At 43.7% G+C, this 19,375-nt stretch overlaps 2 long non-coding RNA genes across 3 annotated transcripts in view; one reads left to right on the forward strand and one right to left on the reverse strand.

Moving 5' to 3' along the window:
- LOC147576517 (uncharacterized) overlaps positions 1-15,127 on the forward strand; it is a 117,300-nt gene extending 102,173 nt beyond the window's left edge. Inside the window, exons 4-6 of one of the 2 annotated variants that reach the window (XR_015240846.1) lie at positions 12,560-12,709; positions 13,519-13,634; positions 14,940-15,127. This is a non-coding gene — a long non-coding RNA (uncharacterized LOC147576517). The remainder of the gene's footprint in view (positions 1-12,559; positions 12,710-13,518; positions 13,635-14,939) is intronic. The other variant, XR_015240847.1, reaches the window with a different exon arrangement.
- LOC147576518 (uncharacterized) lies at positions 7,472-18,167 on the reverse strand. The gene is made up of 2 exons (XR_015240848.1): positions 17,941-18,167; positions 7,472-7,618 (listed from the first exon to the last, which is right to left on the reverse strand). It is a non-coding gene; the product is annotated as an uncharacterized LOC147576518 (long non-coding RNA).
- Positions 18,168-19,375: the final 1,208 nt, after the last annotated feature.

Consider the following 19,375-nt stretch of genomic DNA (forward strand, 5'->3'; position numbering starts at 1 on the left):
TTTGGAGTAGGATCCATGGGGCTTTCCTGTCCATTTCGTTGCAACCTCCTGTGAATCTGAAGTTATTTCAAAATAAAGAGTAAAATAGGGGCATCTAAGTGGCTCAGTGGGTTGAGCATCCAACTCTTGATTTTGGCTGGAGTCATGATCTCACACTTTGTGAGATGGAGCCCTGCGCCCAGCTCTGCGCTGACAGCAGGGAGCCTGTTTGGGATTCTCTCTCTCTTCCTCTCTCTCTCTGCCCCTCCAATTCTCTCATGCTCTCTCTCTCTCTCAAAATAAATAAACATTTATTTAAAAAAATTATTTCAATGTTTATTTTTGAGAGAGAGACAGAGACAGAGCATGAGCAGGGGAGGGGCAGAGAGAGAGAGGGAGACACAGAATCTGTAGCAGGCTCTAGGATCTGAGCTGTCAGCACAGACCTGACTTGGGGCTTGAACCCATGAACCATGAGATCATGGCCTGAGTTGAAGTTGGACACTTAACTGACTGAACCACCCAGGAGCCCCAAATAAATAAACATTTAAAAATAAATAAATAAAAAGTAAAACAAAAGTTAATTCACAACAAGTAAAAGGTGTTTGTCAGGATACTTCCTAAAATACCTAAAGTCACTTCAAACATCACCAGTGGTACATGGATCCCACAGTGGAAGATTCTGATCTGAGGAAATAATAGAACTAACCTAGGTTTAAGGAATGAGGGCAGGACGCTACACAATATTGGTGACAGTAGCAACAATAAGCACTTAAACAGTGCTTACTCTGTGTCAGGCACTATTCTAAACCCTTTCCAGATACTAATTCATTTAATTCCTACAATGACTCTGGGTAGAAGTGTTAGGTTCCATGGGAGACAGACATTGAAGCAGAGATTTGCTTGCAGGAAATGGGAGTGCTCTCAGGAGCACCTGTGAAGGGTGTCGGACACCCTTAAACAGAGGGAGTGGAACTATTACAACAGAGGTGTTGGCAGATTGTGGGGGCGGTGCTGGAGCTGGGATGGCCCTGCAGAGTTGTCACAGTTAAGAAAAGGGAGCTGAATTATTTTACCTCCCATTAGCAAGTCACTAGATGCAGGCTGCCTGTAGGGAGAGGACATAAATTTGAGCAAAGCAGCTTCCTTTGATGGAGGACAGTGCCTGGAGAGGAACTGAACTGTGAGTGGTCGGCAACCAACACTCAGCCCTGAACGGGAAAGGGTCATATGTCTCATACAGTCCACCCCTTGTGCTCAGATCTACTTGCTTAATATAGTAGGTTTGCCTCCTCAGAAGCTTTCCAGGAGTCTCTTTCTGGGGAAACATAGATGAGAAAGTTTGTAGGACAAAAAACTGCTCTGACTCTCCAGACTGCTACTTATATTCCTTGCTGCCTCCTTTCTATGCATTCCAGATTCCCCTCACTCTCAGCACCTCTGCTGGTTTAGGCAGCTTATTTGGCCTCAGGCTGTGGTTGCTGCATTTGTCCATTTACTATTGATGTTGGACATAGAGTTTGAAGAGACGTAGAGTGTGTCCCAGTGATCATCTGGTGTCAAATATCTTCTTTGCTTTCATTCTACAGTAGCAGTCCCTTTTGTTGGTAACCTCCTTTTGATGGTAAGTGTCAATTGCCCCTTCCAATATGATGATCCCTTTCTTGCCCCCTGGTCTGTTGGCACAAGAAACTTAAAGTGATAGGGTAGCCTAACATTTAATTGGATTACTGAATCCTTGATAGAAGGGACATTCTAAGAACCAAGACCCCTAGGCTCCTAGAGTTGAGGTCACTGGGACTAATGATAAGCAGAGCCACTCCTACTTCTTGCTCCCCAGACCCACATATTCTACCTACTTGGGACATAGCACCATATAACGGTCATTGATTTAGGGTCTAAATTATATCCTGGAAGATGGTATTCCATGTTCACAGGGCATTTTCTCCAAGCTGTACCTTAGCTGTGCTTTCAAAAGGCCACTCCATTACTCCGTGAGGCCAGAAGCTTCTGGGTGGTGCAGTATATCATGGACCAGGGGATCCTGTGATCATACATCTGCAGCCATACCTCCTTCATGGGCTCTTTGGTGTCATACAACATTATGTGAGATGCTGTTCCAGTGTATCAGACATTCTGTAAACTCTCAGAAAGTGGTGTTCCTTGAGGCCTTGTAGTCAGACAAATTCATGCATGGAATATTTGTTAATTCTAGTCAGCTTCCCCTATCAGAGTGGAAGGGTTATAAGGTAATCAGTTTTCCATCAAGTTCTGGTCGCTTTCCTGGAAGGATGGGGCCACGTAAGGTGCCCAGTGTTGGTCTCTATTGATGGTAGGTTGATGTTTGGCAGTAGCCGTAGTGAGGTTGGCCTGGCTGTGGGCTCATGCACAGCTTCTGTCCCTGCCATTATGGCTGCTCTGTTCATGCCAGTATTGGGGTGACTAGTGGTAGAGGCTAGCTGACATCAACTACCTGTGAAATTCTGCCTACTTGATTGTTTGGTGTCCTTTACATGGTGGATGACCTGTGATGGCTGTTAACATGCAGCAAAGTCTTCACACTTCATGCACAGTCTCACAGGTTCATCTACCTACCGCTTCCCTAGATCAGTTTGTTCCTAATCTTCCAATCTTTTTCCTTCCAGACCCTTGACCAACTAATCAAGCCAGTCACATCTGCCTATGAGTCACTATGTAGTCTAAATCTAAGGCCATTTTTCTTTGTACACGGTGAAGGACTGGGTGCACCATCCAAAGTCTGTACCTGGGCACCTGGCTGGCTCAGTTGGTGGAGCATGCAACTCTCGATCTCAGGGTTGTAAGGTCAAACCCCACGTTGGATGTAGAGATTACTTAAAAATAAAGTATTAAAAAATAATAAAGCTCTGCACTGAAGGATTCCCTTTCACTGTTACCTTTCAGTACCACCACCTTCCCCCACCCCTCACTGAGTGGGGCTATATGCAGCCATGGTCCATTTCACTTCGCACCCACATACTGAGCTGACTCATCTGTGACCCACGCTCAGCCTTTTCCCTTTGTCATCTGCTGACCGTAAATGATTCCCCATGTGGCCATTGGTGTGAACTGAGGGAGAGGTACTGGTGCAAAAGTGGGAAGTGACATGGGAGGCCGAGCCACCTACTCATGCAGCTTACTTATTCTCTCATGCTCTGCCCAGGCTTGATCCTGGATACCACCTCCATCTAATGACGGAGAGCTCTGAACCCAAATGACTTTATGATTTGGTGAGTCTGATACACCCAGCTTGTGATGGAGATCTCTGGCTTCACGGTCACTTAATGTCCCATAATCAAGTGCTCTGTGTCTACCAGGGCTCAGTAGAACACAGGTTGCTGTTTTCTGAATGGGATATACAATCCTCTGTTATAGATGGCTTGACCTTGATCCAGAATATTAGGGATCTACTTTGTGACTCTTTTTGGGACATGCCATACACTCCATACAGTGTCTTGCACTGTCATACAGTCACTTGCACCACAGCCTGCACCTGCTGAAGACCCCTTTCTTGGTCTGGGCTCTGCTAAGAGCTGACAGTCTTCTTTGTCACTATGTAAATGGGTTGCCACAATGTCTTCAAGTATGGAAAATGTTATCTCCAGAACCTGACAATGTCTATGTCAGATTGTGGCAGGCAGCCTCTAAGGTGGTTCCCAATGACCCCTGCCTCTGGCACTACACCCACTCATGTATTCTCTCCTTGAGTGTGGACTGGACCTAGTGGTTTGCTGCATAGAAAAATGGCAGATGGGATGGGATGGCACATCCGAGATTGGGGCACAAAAGGCTATGACTTCTGTCTTGGGAGACTCCCTGGGGCCCTCCCACTCTCATTCCCTGCCTTCCTCCTTCCCTTCTATCACCAGCTGCTATGTTGAGAGGATAATCAGGACACAGGGAGAGAGGTACAAAGGCCTACCAGCAATTGCAGGGATGAGCTTGGAAAAGGATCTTCTAAGGCCTGCAAAAGTCATGAGAATGAGCTTGGGCAGATGCTCCAGTCTTAGCTAAACCTCGAGGTGACTACAGTCCTGACCAGTCTTGCCTGCAGCCTCATGAGAATCTCAGGGTCCCATTCTTTCTAGTCAGGCTATCCACCTTGGCATAGCAGAGTTTCTGGAGTTGAGAATTCAATCTTCTTCGGAGTCCTGTTCTTCTTATAATTAAGTACTGGGCTTGATCCTTCATTTTCTCTGCCCTCCAGTGCAGGAGATGAGAGTCTCTCTATATGCTGTCAAAGATGGCTTCAAGCTCTTACTCTCTGCCTTATATTGGTGATTAATCATTCTGGGCCTTTTAGCGTCTTTCTTCAATGAATCAATCCCCTGCCACCCCTAGCAACAGCCATCTCATTCTACAGTCTTTACCAATAGTACTTACCAGAACCTCTGAAATGCTTGATATGCTGCATCCCACGGCATCGGTGTCCACCTGTGTCCCATCCCAGGTCACTGCCAGTGAAAGTTCTAGCAGTTGCACTCTAGCCACCTGCCAGGTTTCTCAGTGTTCCACCTGCCATCAGTAATGGGGTCCTCAGAGCCAGTCAGCTAGCAAGCAATTCTGCTCCAAAATCCCAGTTTTGAGACTGCTTTCCTAGACCAACCACCTGTTATAGGTCAGGTTTCCTGGGAAACAGACTCTGAAGCGGAGATCTGCATGCAGGCAGTTTATTGAGGGGTAGTCTGGGGAACAACACCTGTGAGGGAAAGGAAAGGGAGCTGGAGTGGGCAGAGAGAGAAGCTGGCCTCTCATGCAGTCACAGCAGGGACGTCAGTGGATTTTATAGGGAGGTCAGAAGCAGGGATGCCCCTTTGGAGTTGCCTAGTCAAGGCAAGGAGACCAGGCTTTTATAACCTCTATTGCCCCATCACTGGAAGCAGACTGCACAAGGGAGGGGACATAATCTTGCACAGTGAAGCTTCTTTTGGTTGAGGTCGGTTCCTGGGAGGGACTCAGTGTGAGCAGTCAGCGGCTATCATTCCTGTAGCTGGGGAGTAAATGTCTCAGTCTTGAAGGGGGATTACTGTGGCACACCACCATATCCATTCCAGAAGGTACTAGGTAAAAGGTAAAGGGTTGCTACCTCCCTTTTACAGATGAGTAAAATTGAGGCACGGAGCAGATAAGTAACTTGCCCAGCCAGGAATTAACAGAGCCAGAGCCCATGCTCTTAAACACCATGCTCTATGCCTTTCTAGGAGGAAGGGGAGGGAGAGAATCCTTCCCCCATTCCTGGGATCATGGCCAAGCCAAGTTAGAAATGCAAAATCTGCTTTCGATATTCCCCAATCTCCATTTTGGTGGCTTTCTCTCACTTCTCAGAGTGTCTTTCCCAGACCTTGAAGTCAAGGGAAGAACATTCCAGGCTTGGGAGTGGAGGAAATGGTATTGTCTGGGTGGGTGTAGGTATGACCAATATGGAGGCAATGAATAGGTTGATTTGGCTATTGGAAAAAAAAATTTTTTTTTGTACAGGCAAGTAGGGAGAGATAAAGGACTAAAGGCCACCACAGAGGCCTTAACAGTCAAGCTGAGGAATTTGAACATCACTTTGTGAAGTGGCAAGGGAGGGGAGGGTCTGAACAGAGGCGGGTGGGTGGGAATGACATGCAAAGGGTTGTTTGAGGAAGATTTAATGTGTCCCCAGGGCCAAGGGTGAACTGGCAGAAACAGAGACTGGAGGGAAATCTGCTAGGAGGCTGTGAAGAGGCCAGAGGAAGCAGAGACAGGGAGGATGGAAAAGAAAGGCAGCGGGATAGGCTTCACGAAGGAAGCATGTCAGGATTCTGAGTATGTTAGAGGTGATTGTCTTAGAAGATACCAGCAAGGACAGCGCGACTTCAGGCATGCTAAGCAAAGGGTCCTAGAGCAAAGCTCCAGAAATCTGAAAGCTCTCTGGGTTTTCCATGGTAAAGGCCATAGAAAGTGCTTTCCCACAGTGGAAGTCTGAATATCCACATGACAGCTAACACCAAGAGTACATGAGGCATGCGGGCAGAGGAGAGAGTATTTGTCAGTCTAAGTAAGGATTTTATTTTATTTTATTTTATTTTATTTTATTTTATTTTATTTTATTTTATTTAATGTTTATTTATTTTTGAGACAGAGACAGAGCATGAACGGGGGAGGGTCAGAGAGAGAGGGAGACACAGAATCTGAAACAGGCTCCAGGCTCTGAGCGGTCAGCACAGAGCCCGACACGGGGCTCGAACTCACGGACCGCAAGATCATGACCTGAGCCAAAGTCGGACGCTTAACCGACTGAGCCACCCAGGCGCCCCATAAGGATTTTATTTGACAACCGATGGTGTGCTCGCTGTATGCCAGGCACTGTTCTTTTCAAGAATAGCAGCTCACTTGGAGCCCCTGGGTTGCTCAGTCGGTTAAGCATCCGACTTTAGCTCAGGTCATGATCTCACGGTTTGTGGGTTCGAGCCCCGCGTCAGGCTCTGTGCGGACAGCTCAGAGTCTGGAGCCTGCTTCGGATTCTGTGACTCCCTCTCTCTCCCTGCCCCTCTCCCGCTTGTGCTCGTTCGCCTCCCCCCTTCAAAATAAATAAATAAACATTAAAAAAAAAAAAGAATAACATCTCAATCACTTTTGACCATTACAACCCTATGAGGTAGGTGCTATCATCATCTCCATTTTACAGATGAGAAAACTGAGGCATGGAGAGGTTAAGTCATTAGTCCAAGCTTCTCCAGGAAATGGAGGATTTGGGATTCAAACCCAGACAGTGCCTCTGTATTCCATGCTCTTAGCCACTGTGTTCTGCTCATGGCACTTCGTGATTAATCATGATAAATCTTAAAGTGGGAATAAAAAAGATAATCACCAGTTTACTGGTATGTGCAATGAGACTCTTTAAATCCCCGGGATTTCTCATTTTTGTTTTAGAGCTGACTACTTCCCCACTTTGACCTCATCTTACCTTCTCTATCAGATCCTCAATTCATAAATATGTCTTGGGAAGCCATGCCCATTACTAGATCATAGGTAGACAGTGAGTCAGGACAGCCCGAAGTGATCTCATACATTGGCAATGACAGAAGGGGTTTAGCATCCTTTATTTATTTGCGATGGCCATTTATTCTTCACCAGGTGCTTCTTTCATATATACAGCAAACAACTACCCGGTATCTGCTCTGCACATACAGTGGGGTTGAAAGTTAGAGATATGGGCATGCATTAAGACATGGCCCCTGACTCTGAGGGACTTGTATCTTCTGTTGCCTCCCTGAGCTCTCCAACCCAGAATTCGAAGAGCAACCAACAGTCAGGGATGCAGAAGAACATTCCGTGGCTGTTGGAAGCAGTGAGGGGTGGAGGTTGGCTGGATGGGTGGAAGGCGACTTGGAGCAGTTACTCTGCAAGGGCAAGTGATGCATGCCAGCGTCTTGTCCTGATCGCCTTCTTTCCAACCTGACCCTCAGATGCTTGTCAGCTATATTCTCACAGTCTTGGAAGAAGCTCAGGGGGCCCATTTTATTGATGTTTTTGCTGCATCAATGAAAGAGGCGGCTTGCTCCATGTAGGTGGAATTCTCTGTCCTCCAATTCCATCAATTTCATTTCTACAAAAGATGTTTGATAGATAAAAGAATACATACGGTGTATACCTAGATACAAAGCATAAGAATAAAATGAACGTTTGTAAACTGTCCAATGTAATAACATTTCCAATTCTGTTAGCTACCTGTGCACTTCTCAGTCCCACCCTCTGCCCCTGCCCTCAGAGGTACCCACTGTCCTGAATTTTGTGTTTATCATTCCCTTTCTTTTTTAGGATAGTTTCATCACATGTGTGCACCCCTGAACAACGTAGTGTTTAGTTTTGCTTGATTTATTTAGCTTTTAAAAAATGGTTTCATTCAATATAGAGTTGACTGTGATTTGCTTTGTCCACTCCACATTGTATTTCTAAGATTCATCCAAATAGCTCATTTTCACAGCTGTTTATTAATTCATTCAATAAATATTGATTGGGCCCCTGTAATATTCTATTAGGTGAATATATCACTATTTGTTTAGCTTCCTGTTGATGGATGTTTGGGTTGTATTCTTTTTTTTTTTTTTTTTTTTTTGGTTTCTATGAATAATACTACTGGGAATATTCTTTCACATAGCTCTGGATACATATGTGCAAGGATTTCTCAAGAGCACTGGTTTTCCAACTGAGATTCATGATCTTTAGTAGGCTGTGAAATCAATTTAATAGATTCAACCAGGATTTTTTTTTTTAAGTGAAAGAGAGCTATAACTACTTTAGTGCATTTCATGTGAGGTATTGCTTCATGAAGCTTCCGTTTCAGTTATGTTTGTGTGTCCCAGGCTGTGATGTGAAGAATTTTCTTACTGTGGGTTTTTAGAAAAGTTTGGAAGCCTTTACTCCGGGGTGGTGTCTCTTGAACCGTCTACGGGTAAATTGAAATTTTTTTCCCCGTCTGTTACAGACTGGCACTTATGTACAATACCATAACAATACCGTAAACGTGATTACTTGGAAAATGAAATTTTATTATATCCAACAGACATTTTTCAATAAACATGGTGCGGCAATTATTCACAATAGACAAAAGGTGGAAACAATCCCAAGTGTTCATTGATGGCTGAGTGGATAAATGAAAGGTGTATACATTCAGTGGAGTATGGTTCAACCTTAAAAAGGAAGGAAATCCTAACACGTGCTCACGGATGAACCTTGAAGACATTATGTTAAGTGAAATAATCTAGTCACAAAAGGACAAATACTCTCTGATTCCACTCGGGTGAGGTGCCTAGAGTAGTCAAATTCGTAGAGACCATAGTAGGAATGGTCGCTAGGAGCTGAGGAGGTGGGGAGAATGAGGAGTTCTTGTTTAATGGGCATCGAATTGCAGTTCGGGAAGATCAAAAAAGTTTTAGAGATGGATGGTGGTGATGGTTGAACCACACTGTAAATGTGCTTAATGCCACTGAACTATATGTAGCATAAAAATGGTTTCAATGGTCAGTTTTTATGTTATGTATATTTTACCGTGATAAAAAAATGTCTGAAAAATCAATACAAGGTGGCAGCATCAGGTTGCTGTTAAATTTTCTAAATGCTTACTTCCAGTTTTGGTACTTGTCTCACGATGGCTTATAACAGATCTTTTACATACTGACACCGGTTTGTGGGCTGCACTTTGAGTGGCAGTGTTCCGGGGTATAAACCTAAGAACGGAGAAACTGAGATGTAGGCGAGGCACATGGTCACCTTTACAAGATAACCACCTTTACAAATTGTTTTCAAAAGAGGGAAATCATTTACACCTCCATCAGCAGGTGTATTAAGAGTTTCCTGTACTCCTCATCCTTACTGATACTTGGTATTGTCAGAATTTTTTTTTTTTCTTTTCAAATTTCTATTGAAATTCTTGTTAGTTAACATGCAGTGCAGCATTGGTTTCAGGAGTAGAATTCAGTGACTCATCACTTACAGACAACACCCAGTGCTCATCACAAGTGCCCTCCTTAATCCCCATCCCCCATCTAGCCCATCCCCCACCCACCTCCCTCCGTAAACCCTCAGTTTTTTTCTCTATCCTTAAGAGTCTCCCATGGTTTGTTTCCCCCTCTTTTTTTTTTCTCCAGTATTGTTAGAATTCTTAATGTTTGCCAATCTGGTGAGTGCAAAATAGTATCTCATTTTGGTCTTATTTTGCATTTCCCTGATTATTCATAAATTCAAGCATTTTTTTGTATGTTTATTGACAAGTTGTGTTTTTTTCTTTTCTTCCTGAAATGCCTTGTGCCTTTTGCTGATTTTTATATTGGGTTGTTGGTATTTTTATTATTGAGTTGTAAGCGTTTGTTTAGTCAACACATATTTATCGAGCACCTGCTATGTGCTCTCTTCTATATGCTGGGAACACAACAGTGAACAAAATAGACCAAAAATTCCTGGTCTCATTTCAGAGTTTATAGTCTGCTGGGGAGAAGGGGAGATAGGCAATCAAATTATTTAGTCACATATATAGTATGTATGGTAATGATAAGTGTTATGGCTAAAAATAAGACAGGAAAGGACAATAGGCAGGGCCAGGGCGGGTGGTGAGCTTGCAATTTTTTAAACAGTGGTCAGGGAAGGTTTTATTAAGAACATGACATTTGAGTAAAGGTTCTGAAAGAGACAAGGAAATGAGCATGCAGACAGCTATAGGAAAAGTTTCTTATAGATTCATTGGTCAGTTATATGCATTACAGACATCCTCTCCCAGTTTGTGGCTTGCCTTCTCACTTTCTTTAAGCTATATTTTGATGAAAGAAGGTCTTATTTTTAATATGGTCTAAGATATCCGTCTTTTATTTTATGGTTAGTGTATTTTATACCTTGTTACACCTCGTATAAGAAATCCTTCTCTTTCTTGATCTCATAAAGAAACTCTATGTTTTCTTCTAAAAATTTAAAAGTGTTGGAGCACCTGGGTGGCTCAGTTGTCTAAGCATCTGACTCTTGGTTTCGGCTCAGGTCATAATCTCCCGCATGAACTCTTCGTGAGTTCAAGCCCTGTGTCAGGCTCTGCGCTGGCAGCGTGGAGCCTGCTTTGGATTCTCTCTCTCTCTCTCTCTCTCTCTCTCTCTCTCTCTCTGTCCCTCCCCCACTCACACTGTCTCTGTCTCTTTCTTTTTTTTTTTTTTTTTAATTTTTTTTTTTTTAACGTTTATTTATTTTTTTGGGACAGAGAGAGACCGAGCACGAACGGGGGAGGGGCAGAGAGAGAGGGAGACACAGAATCAGAAACAGGCTCCAGGCTCTGAGCCATCAGCCCAGAGCCCGACGCGGGGCTCGAACTCACAGACCGCGAGATCGTGACCTGGCTGAAGTCGGACGCTTAACCGACTGCGCCACCCAGGCGCCCCATGTCTCTGTCTCTTTCAAGATAAATAAATTAAAAAAATTTTAGAAGTGTTGCCTTATATGTTTTGCTTTTAATTTACACAGGATTCATTTTTGGATATGGTGTGAGATAGGATCCATTCCCCACCCATGCACCCACGAACAATAAATTGTGGGCACCATTTAATGGATAATTTATCCTTTCTCTGGTGGTCTGCTGTGCCCTCTCTGTCATAAATCAAGCTTCCATATACCTGTAGGTCTGCTTTGGAGTATTTTGTTTAATTGCCTTGAAAAATTTGTCTGTCTTTGTATCTATACCACACTATATTACTTACTATGGCTTTATATTATGTTTTTATATGTAGTAGAAAAGATCCCTCCCTCTTATTCTTTGTTCAAGGATATCTTGACTACTCTTAGCACTCGACCCTTCTATGTAAATTTTAGAATTAGCTTGTCAAGTTACTTGCAAACTTCCTCTTGAGATAAGGACTTGAGATGACTCAACAGATCACTTGAAAGAGAATTGATGTCATTTTCATATTATGACTTTTATCCATGAATATGGCTCATCTCTCCATTCACTTAAGTCTTATCCAATGTCTTTCAATGAAGTTAATTTTTTTTATTTTTGTTTAAAAAAATTTTTTTTACCATTTCATTCATTTTTTAAATTTATGTCCGAGTTAGTTAGCATATAGTGCAACAGTGATTTCAGGAGTAGATTCCTTAGTGCCTCTTACCCATTTAGCCCATACCCCCTCCCACAATTCCTCTAGTAACTCTCTGTTGTTCACCATATTTAAGAGTCTCTTATGTTTTGTCCCCCTCCCTGTCTTTATATTGTTTTTGCTTCCCTTCCCTTATGTTTATCTGTTTTGTATCTTAAAGTTCTCATATGAGTGAAGCCGTGTGATATTTGTCTTTCTCTGACTAATTTTGCTTAGCATAATACCCTCTAGTTATATCCATGTAGTTGCAAATGGCAAGATTTCATTCTTTTTGATTGCTGAGTAATACTCCATTGTATATATATACCATATCTTCTATATCCATTCATCCATCGATGGACATTTGGGCTCTTTCCATACTTTGGCTATTGTTGATAGTGCCACTATAAACATTGGGGTGCATGTGCCCTGAAGTTAATTTTTTTTATAAAGGTCTTCCATACCTTACATCATGTTTATTTCTAAGTACCTTAATTTTGGTTGCTGTTATAATTAGTACGTTTAAATTTTTTTTAAGTTTATTTATTTATTTTGAGAGAGACAGAGACAGTGAGAGCGGGGGAGGGGAAGAGAAAGAGGGAGACAGAGAATCCCTAGCAGGCTCCATGCTGCTAGCACAGAAGCTGACATGGGGCTTGAACTCATAAAACCATGAGATCATGACGTGAGCTGAAACCAAGAGTCAGATGCCCAACCGATTGAACAAACCAGGCACCCCTATAGTTAGCATCTTTTGAAACTATGCTTTCTGTTTATTGCTGGCGTTTAGAAATGCAATTGATTTCTGTTATCCACCCACCTTGTTAAACTTTTAAGAATTAATTCCAGCAATTTATCTATAAAGTCTTCTGTGTTTTCTAGTGAACTAGTAAATTTGTTAACTATATTATCTATAATAATGTCAGTCTTGTTTTTTCTTTTCTGAAACTTATACATTTTTTTTCTTTTCTTATTGCACTGGATAGGGCCTCAAGTACAATGCTGGAAAGAAGAATTGATGGAGACATTTTTGTCTTGTTCCTGATTTTTAAAGGCCTTCTAACATTTCACCTTGAAGAATGATGTTTGAAGAATGATGTTTGCTGTAATTACTTGGTTAAAAAAAACTCTATCAGGTAGGAAGTTTCATTATGAATTGATGCTGAATTTTAGCAAATGTTTTTTTTTTCTACACTTGTTTAGATAATAATAAAGTTTCATTCATTATCCATTAATGTGGTGAATTACATTATAGCTTTTCCAATGTTAAATCACTCTTGCATTCTTAGGATCAACCCAGCTTGATCATGATGTATTATATTTTGTACACATTGTTGAACTCAATTTGTAGGATTTTTGCATCTATGTGAATGAATGAAATTGGTCTCTAATTTTCTTGACCAGTTTAATTTTTTTTTTATATTCCTCCAACAGATCTGTCACTGTAGCTAAGTATATCCAAATTAGAAGGCCACCTCATGGCTTTTCTATCCCTAACACCAATGCACTGATGCCTGAGTACCAACCACAGTAAAGGCCAAACACAGGCTCTGGAGGTCAACGGTAGGCTGGAAGAAGGCCTGGCTGGTTGTCAATCCACATCCCCTTTCTCCCATCTTGATTACCAGCCTGTGATCTACCCTGAGGGTGCAGATCACTTACAGAGGGTGCAGACCACATCTTTTCATCTCTCTATCCCAAGGGTCCAGCACAATGCCTGCAGAGTAGCTGCTCATAAACACTTGTGAAACAGAGTTTACCCAACCCAGTAGTGAGCTCTTCTTGGTTCATTTGACCTGATCTTAAAAACTGTTTCTTCATTGTGGTCTTGAGCCTTTTGGTGCACACATTGCATGCATATTCTCTGTGTCCCAGGACAGACAGTGGTTGGTTTGCAGATAAGAATTGTGTCTACAAGGAATTTCTTTTGACTTCCCAATTTCAGAGCCTGCCCTACCCAGAGCCCAGAGTCCCCTGAGTCTTGTCCCATCTGAGTGTTCATCCACATTCTTCCTCACACGTTGGAAACTCTAAGTAGGCCTCATTCTTTAAAGTTTCCAGGTGAGCCATGCTTCTGACCCATACCTTTGCCTGGCATGCCCTGTCTCCAACCCTTCTCATGAGCCCCTTCTCTGTTTTTCACACTGTACTCAATTGTCAAATCCTTGCTGAAGCCTCTTTCCACTCTCCTCTTCCTCAACCCCTTGCAGTCAGTCTTCCATCCTCTGTGCTCTTCAGATGTTGTATATGCACCTTAAAAATTTTTTAAGGAGTGCCTGGGTGGCTGAGTTGGTTAAGGGTCTGACTCTTGGTTTTGGCTCAGGTCATGATCTTGCAATTGTGAGATTGAGCCCTGTGTGGGGCTTGGTGCTGATAGCATGGAGCCTGCTTGGGATTCTCTCTCTCCCTCTCTCTCTGCCCCTCCCCACTGGGGCTCATTTGCCCCTCCTTCAAAATAAATAAATAAACATTAAAAATATTTACAAAAATTTTAATGTTTATTTTATTTTTGAGAGAGAGAGAGAGACAGAACATGAGCAGGGGAGGGGCAGAGAGAGAGGGAGACACAGAATCTGAAGCAGGCTCCAGGCTCTGAGCTGTCAGCACAGAACCCGACACAGGGCTCCAACTCACGAGCTGGGAGTTCATGACCTGAGCCAAAGTTGGACACTTAACTGACTGAGTCACCCAGGTGCCCCTGAAAAAATATTTTTTTAACCCTGAAATACTTCAGTGTATATTTCTTGAGATCAGGACATTTCTCTTACAGGGCTGCAATACAATTGTCAAAGTCAGGATATTTCACTTGGCTACAAATACATTATCTAATCCACAGTTTATTTAGAAATTGCATCCATTATCCCTTTCTTTAACTTGATTGTAACAATTGTCACACAGTTTTACAGATATTTGTTCACGTTTGTCTGCCTCCTGTGCACTCGCACGCATACGATAACCCTGTGAGTTTGGGCTTCTATCTTTTATCCCAGCTCCAGTAAGGTGTCTTGTAAGTTTTGTTTTCTGTGTGTGTGTGTGTGTGTGTGTGTGTGCGCGCGCGCATGGGTGTACATGTTTAATTAGTTAACCAAGTTATATGGCTTGTCTTCAGTTCCTCTGGTCTTCCCAGGATGGCCCTCCCTCCTATAGACCTGTGTCTTCTTGTTCTCTCTCTCTTTCTCTCTAAACCCTTCCACTAGCCTTATTTCTAAGTCTTCATTTATACTAACTAGTAAATGACTCATAGTGGCTTGCAGTGTCCCTCTTCCTAGGGGTAGATACTGAGGGATAAAAAAACAAACACTACACCCCTCCTGTCTTCAAGGACCTCCATTTCTTACGTCCTGTGTATTTTTGTTTCTCCTGCAGAGGCCAGTTTGGTCAGTCTGTGCTTGGTGACTGCTGGTTTGATGAATGAATGCAAGCATGCAGAGATGGCCCCTGAGAGCCCAGGTGCAACCACTCTCCAGTCGGGCCAATTGGTCACATAATCAATGGCTGGACACGATGTTTCAAACCAGGGTATTCTATTGCTTTCCTTTAGCTCATTTAAATTAAAACAAAATTTTTTAAATGTTTATTTATTTTTGAGAGACAGAGTGAGCTGGTGGGGTGGCCGGGGGGGGGGGGCGGGGGGAGCAGAGGGAGAGACAGAGACAGAGAGAGCACAAGTTGAGGAGGGGCAGAGAGAGAGGGAGACAGAATCCAAAGCAGGCTCCAGGCCCTGAGTTGTCAGCACAGAATCCAACGAGGGGCTCGAACTCACGAAACCCAAGATCGTGACCTAAGCCGAAGTTGGACACTTAACTGACTGAGCCACCCAGGCGCCCCCGCTTTGGCTCATTTAAAGTCAACAGGCTGTTCTGAGAAGCATGTCAGACTAAAAATTTGGACTGCCCATTTTATGAGGGAAAAAAAATCACTAAGAGGCCAAGGAGAGAAATTGAAAAAACACTGAAATGCTCCTCATGAGGGTTGTCACTATTTTAAAATGCTCAACTTCTTAGCTGGCCTCATTTGTCCTTTAAGTGCTTGGAGATCCATGGGGAGAAAATTCACCCAGAATCTGTAGTCAGATTCCCTGCCCTCAGTATGCTCATCACTTATACCAAGTGGCTTGCCCTAGGCCTCTCATTATTCTTTGAGCCTTTCTATCTTCCCATTGTTTTTATATTTATTTAGTTGCGCTGTGATGATAAACCTTTGTGGCACATCAGTGATATGCATGACAATGCAAGAAACTTGAAATTAGGTCCCAGAAGGCTTGTAACACAACCTCCACTGGGTTTCTCTGTCTTTCCACCTCTATTGCTTTTTGTCCATCTCCCCTCCCACCCTGGGCTCAGTGCATTCACAAGGAGCTACCCTTCACCTGCTCTCTTCACATCGCCAAGTTCTAGACTCTCCCCTAAATCCACATTTCAGCCTTTGACCTCCTATACCACCTGTCCTGTTTTCCTCAGTGAGGGATTTCAGGACAAGGACCTGCTCTTTAAAGGTTGGGCCAAATGGTTTGATCCCAATGGAAAGCAGACAAAGACCTTGGTCTTCTATCGTCTTCTGGGTATCAGGGCCCAGGCATTTCTAAGGCAATTTTAGGGGTTTCTAAACACACACACACACACACACACACACACACACACACACACACAACAAAAACAAAAAAAAACACGCATAGGCAGAAGTTTCCAGAGGCTGCTTGAGGCCAAAAGTCTGCCCGAATCTCACCTTTCTCTGCCTGCAGAGATGGGGAACCCCTTGAGCTGGCTGTTAATCTTGGGACAGCTGGTTTTGGATAAATAAGCCTGGGTCATCTGATCCCCCACAGGTCTCAAGGGGAAAGGCTGTGAGGGCCTGCTCTGTCCCCAAGATCCTTCTGCAGTGGGACTGGTTTCTTGGGGATAATTAGTGCTCCTCTGTCACGGCCCAAATCAAACTGAGCCGGGCTTGTGTTATGACACCTTGTGATATTTGTTGACACTGTTTTCCTCCTCAGATTGTCATCCTATCTTCCTGAGGAGAAGGAGGAGGGAGAGAACGTGTGGAAGAGGCAGGGAAAAGACTCAGGTCACAGATCATCTTCCCACGGGGCCCAGAATGGGGCTGCTCCCCACTGCGGCTCTTCTGGGCTCTTCTGACATTTTTGCCCAATCTCCTCCGTGTCTCTACCCCCCTGGGGTTCTGGCCGCTTCCCCTTGGGAAGTGATTTTTCACAGTGAGTCCGCTTGTCCCTGACTTTGGGCTTTTAACACTCTCTTCGTTCCAGCCATTGTTTCGTCTTTAAATGTACATTAAATAGCCTATCTTTCGCTTTGGTTCTTTTCACCTTTCTGGTGTTTGTAGATGGCATGATCGTCCTTGATTTATGAGTTAGCTAAGCTGTATAATTATTTCTTCATCTTTACTCATGGATTCTTCCATCCCTTAATCACTCTTGTTTTTCCCTAGACTGTCACTGTCTTTACATTTGTCTGGTAATGAGGCAGCCTCTGCCGTGTCCAGATCCTGTCCTGAGGACTCGGCGTCTGAAATGGGCAGTTAATGTGCTCAGGACCCGCCCCTGCCCCTTCACATTATGAATCAGCTTGTCCCTGACTGTTCAGCACTTAACACTTTCATCATTTCAGCCAGTCGTGTTTATTGAAAGTGCATCGACCACAGAGTACCGTAGTACATTTTTCTCTCTCTCTCTCTCTGTTTGTAGACGGAAGGATTGTTTCTGATCTCTGAATGTGTTTGTTTACAGAGGCTTCTGAACAAGGCTGTGCACCTACGTCAATTTTAGATGCTTTTCTGAATCTGCCATTGCATGAGGGAATGCGGGAACAGACATTGTAAGGGGAAGGAGCCACTCTGGACGGAGTTTCAGGCAGCCTGAGTTCACATCCCAGCTTTTCCCCCTCCCCCTTCCTAGCTGTGTGGTCTTGGGCAAGTCACTTCACCTGCAAGAGACCTCACTTCCCTGAATCGTCACATGAAAATACCATCACTCTCACCACAGCGTTGTCACAAGGGGGGATGAATGGCTTGTATGAGCCCAGCAAGGAGGAGGTACCCAGTTCACATACATCTCCTTCGGTTCATGCACCAGGCTGGCTCCTTTTCTAGGAGATTCCCAGACTTTTGTAGCGTGGAGACTAGGAAAATCTCAAAATATATTTTGATGAGCCTAAGTTTGCCAACTTTTTATTTTGCCAAGGATAACAGTATAAAAAAAAAAAAAAAGACACAACTAACCTCCATCTATTTTCACTAAGTTTTGTAAAAGAATATTTGAAAACAAAAAGTAAAGAGGACATGATTTAAGAGTTAAACATGGAATACATTTAGCGTTACAAAAACCTCTCTGTATTGTTCTTGTTTATCTTACCTCACCAGGGATGCATGAAAACTTGGTTCACAGATCAGTATTTGAGAACTGTTGCATTCATTCGACAGCTCAGAAGGGTTTTCCAGAGTAAGGTTTCCTGCCATGGACACCTCACCCTGAGGTGGGGAAGAGTAGGGGGGAGGATGAGGGGGAAGTGCATTTTTTCATATTAAGTTTAAGGAACCGCTGAGGTGTGGCTGCTGAGTCCAGGGACCTTGGGACAATTAGAGATGTGAGCAGGCGTGAGAAGTTGATGTCACGATATAAAGTTTGTGAGGAGAGCAGAGGCATGGCATTTCATATCTGAGTTCCACGTAAAATAATGGCCGCATCTGCATTTGGGGTTAAAAAAAAAAAAAACAGATGCAAGTAAACAATGAAAACTTGCCACGTCTGGTGGCTGAAATGTGTTCGTTCGGGCCCATGATGATTTCACTCTGACCTGTTCTAAATCACTTGTGGGTTTTCAGAGACACATCCCCGCAAGTATACTTTAGGGCTGAAACATTCTGTATCTGGTCTAAGTGCAGAGGTGAATTGTTTTTGAGAAGTTTGAGTTAACTCTGCTCAGCTGGTTTTGCTTAGGGGAGTGTGGAAAAATCCTTGTTCCTTTCTAGGAGAAAACACACACACACACACACACACACACACACATACACATACAGATAGACACATCATGTGGGGGTCTTTTAAGGTTGGGCTAGCTCATAGCTGGGTGAGAAACCTTAGACAGAAAACCTTAGCGGGCAACATTTGAACTTCAGTGATGGATCTGATGTCTGGAAGCAGGCACAGAGCAGGCCCACATCATCTCTGTATCCACAAGGGAGCACGCTGCCCTGTGTTAGGGGCTACTCCTGACCCCTGTGTACTGCTGACGTTGCAGAATGAAAATCATAGCAACTTACCATGTGTTGGGTGCTCTGCAAAGTGCCTTGTTTGGATCATCTTGTTTAACCCTCACTCAACCCTCTAAGCTAAGCATTTTAGAGGACCATTTTACGAGTGAGAAAACTGAGGCTCACAGTGCTGTAGGCAAAGTTGTCCAAAGGTGCACCAGAGCTGATGAGTGGCAGAGCTGGGATAGAAACGCGGGGCTTTGTGACTGGTGTTTCAACCACTAGGATGTTTAGCTCCTAAAATCTTAGGTCTGACGTGAGTGGAAAATGGACTTGAACTGTCCCTTCTGAGATGGCATTTGAGAAAGGAGGCATTGCCCCACCACGTACACACATACTCTTTAAACTCTCTGAAGCACTCCTAAAACATCTAGCATTTCTCCTCTTTCTTTAGAAAGAGGCTCCTGGGGGGCACCTGGGGGGCTCAGTCGGTTGAGTGTCTGACTTCAGCTCAGGTCATGATCTCACGGTTTGTGAGTTCGAGTCCCACATCGGGCTCTGTGCTGATGGCTCGGAGCCTGGAGCCTGCTTCAGAT

The sequence above is a fragment of the Puma concolor genome, chromosome D1, assembly GCF_028749965.1.
Source record: "Puma concolor isolate L17-30 chromosome D1, mPumCon1.1.hap2, whole genome shotgun sequence".
In the NCBI taxonomy this organism is placed as follows: Eukaryota; Metazoa; Chordata; class Mammalia; order Carnivora; family Felidae; genus Puma; species Puma concolor.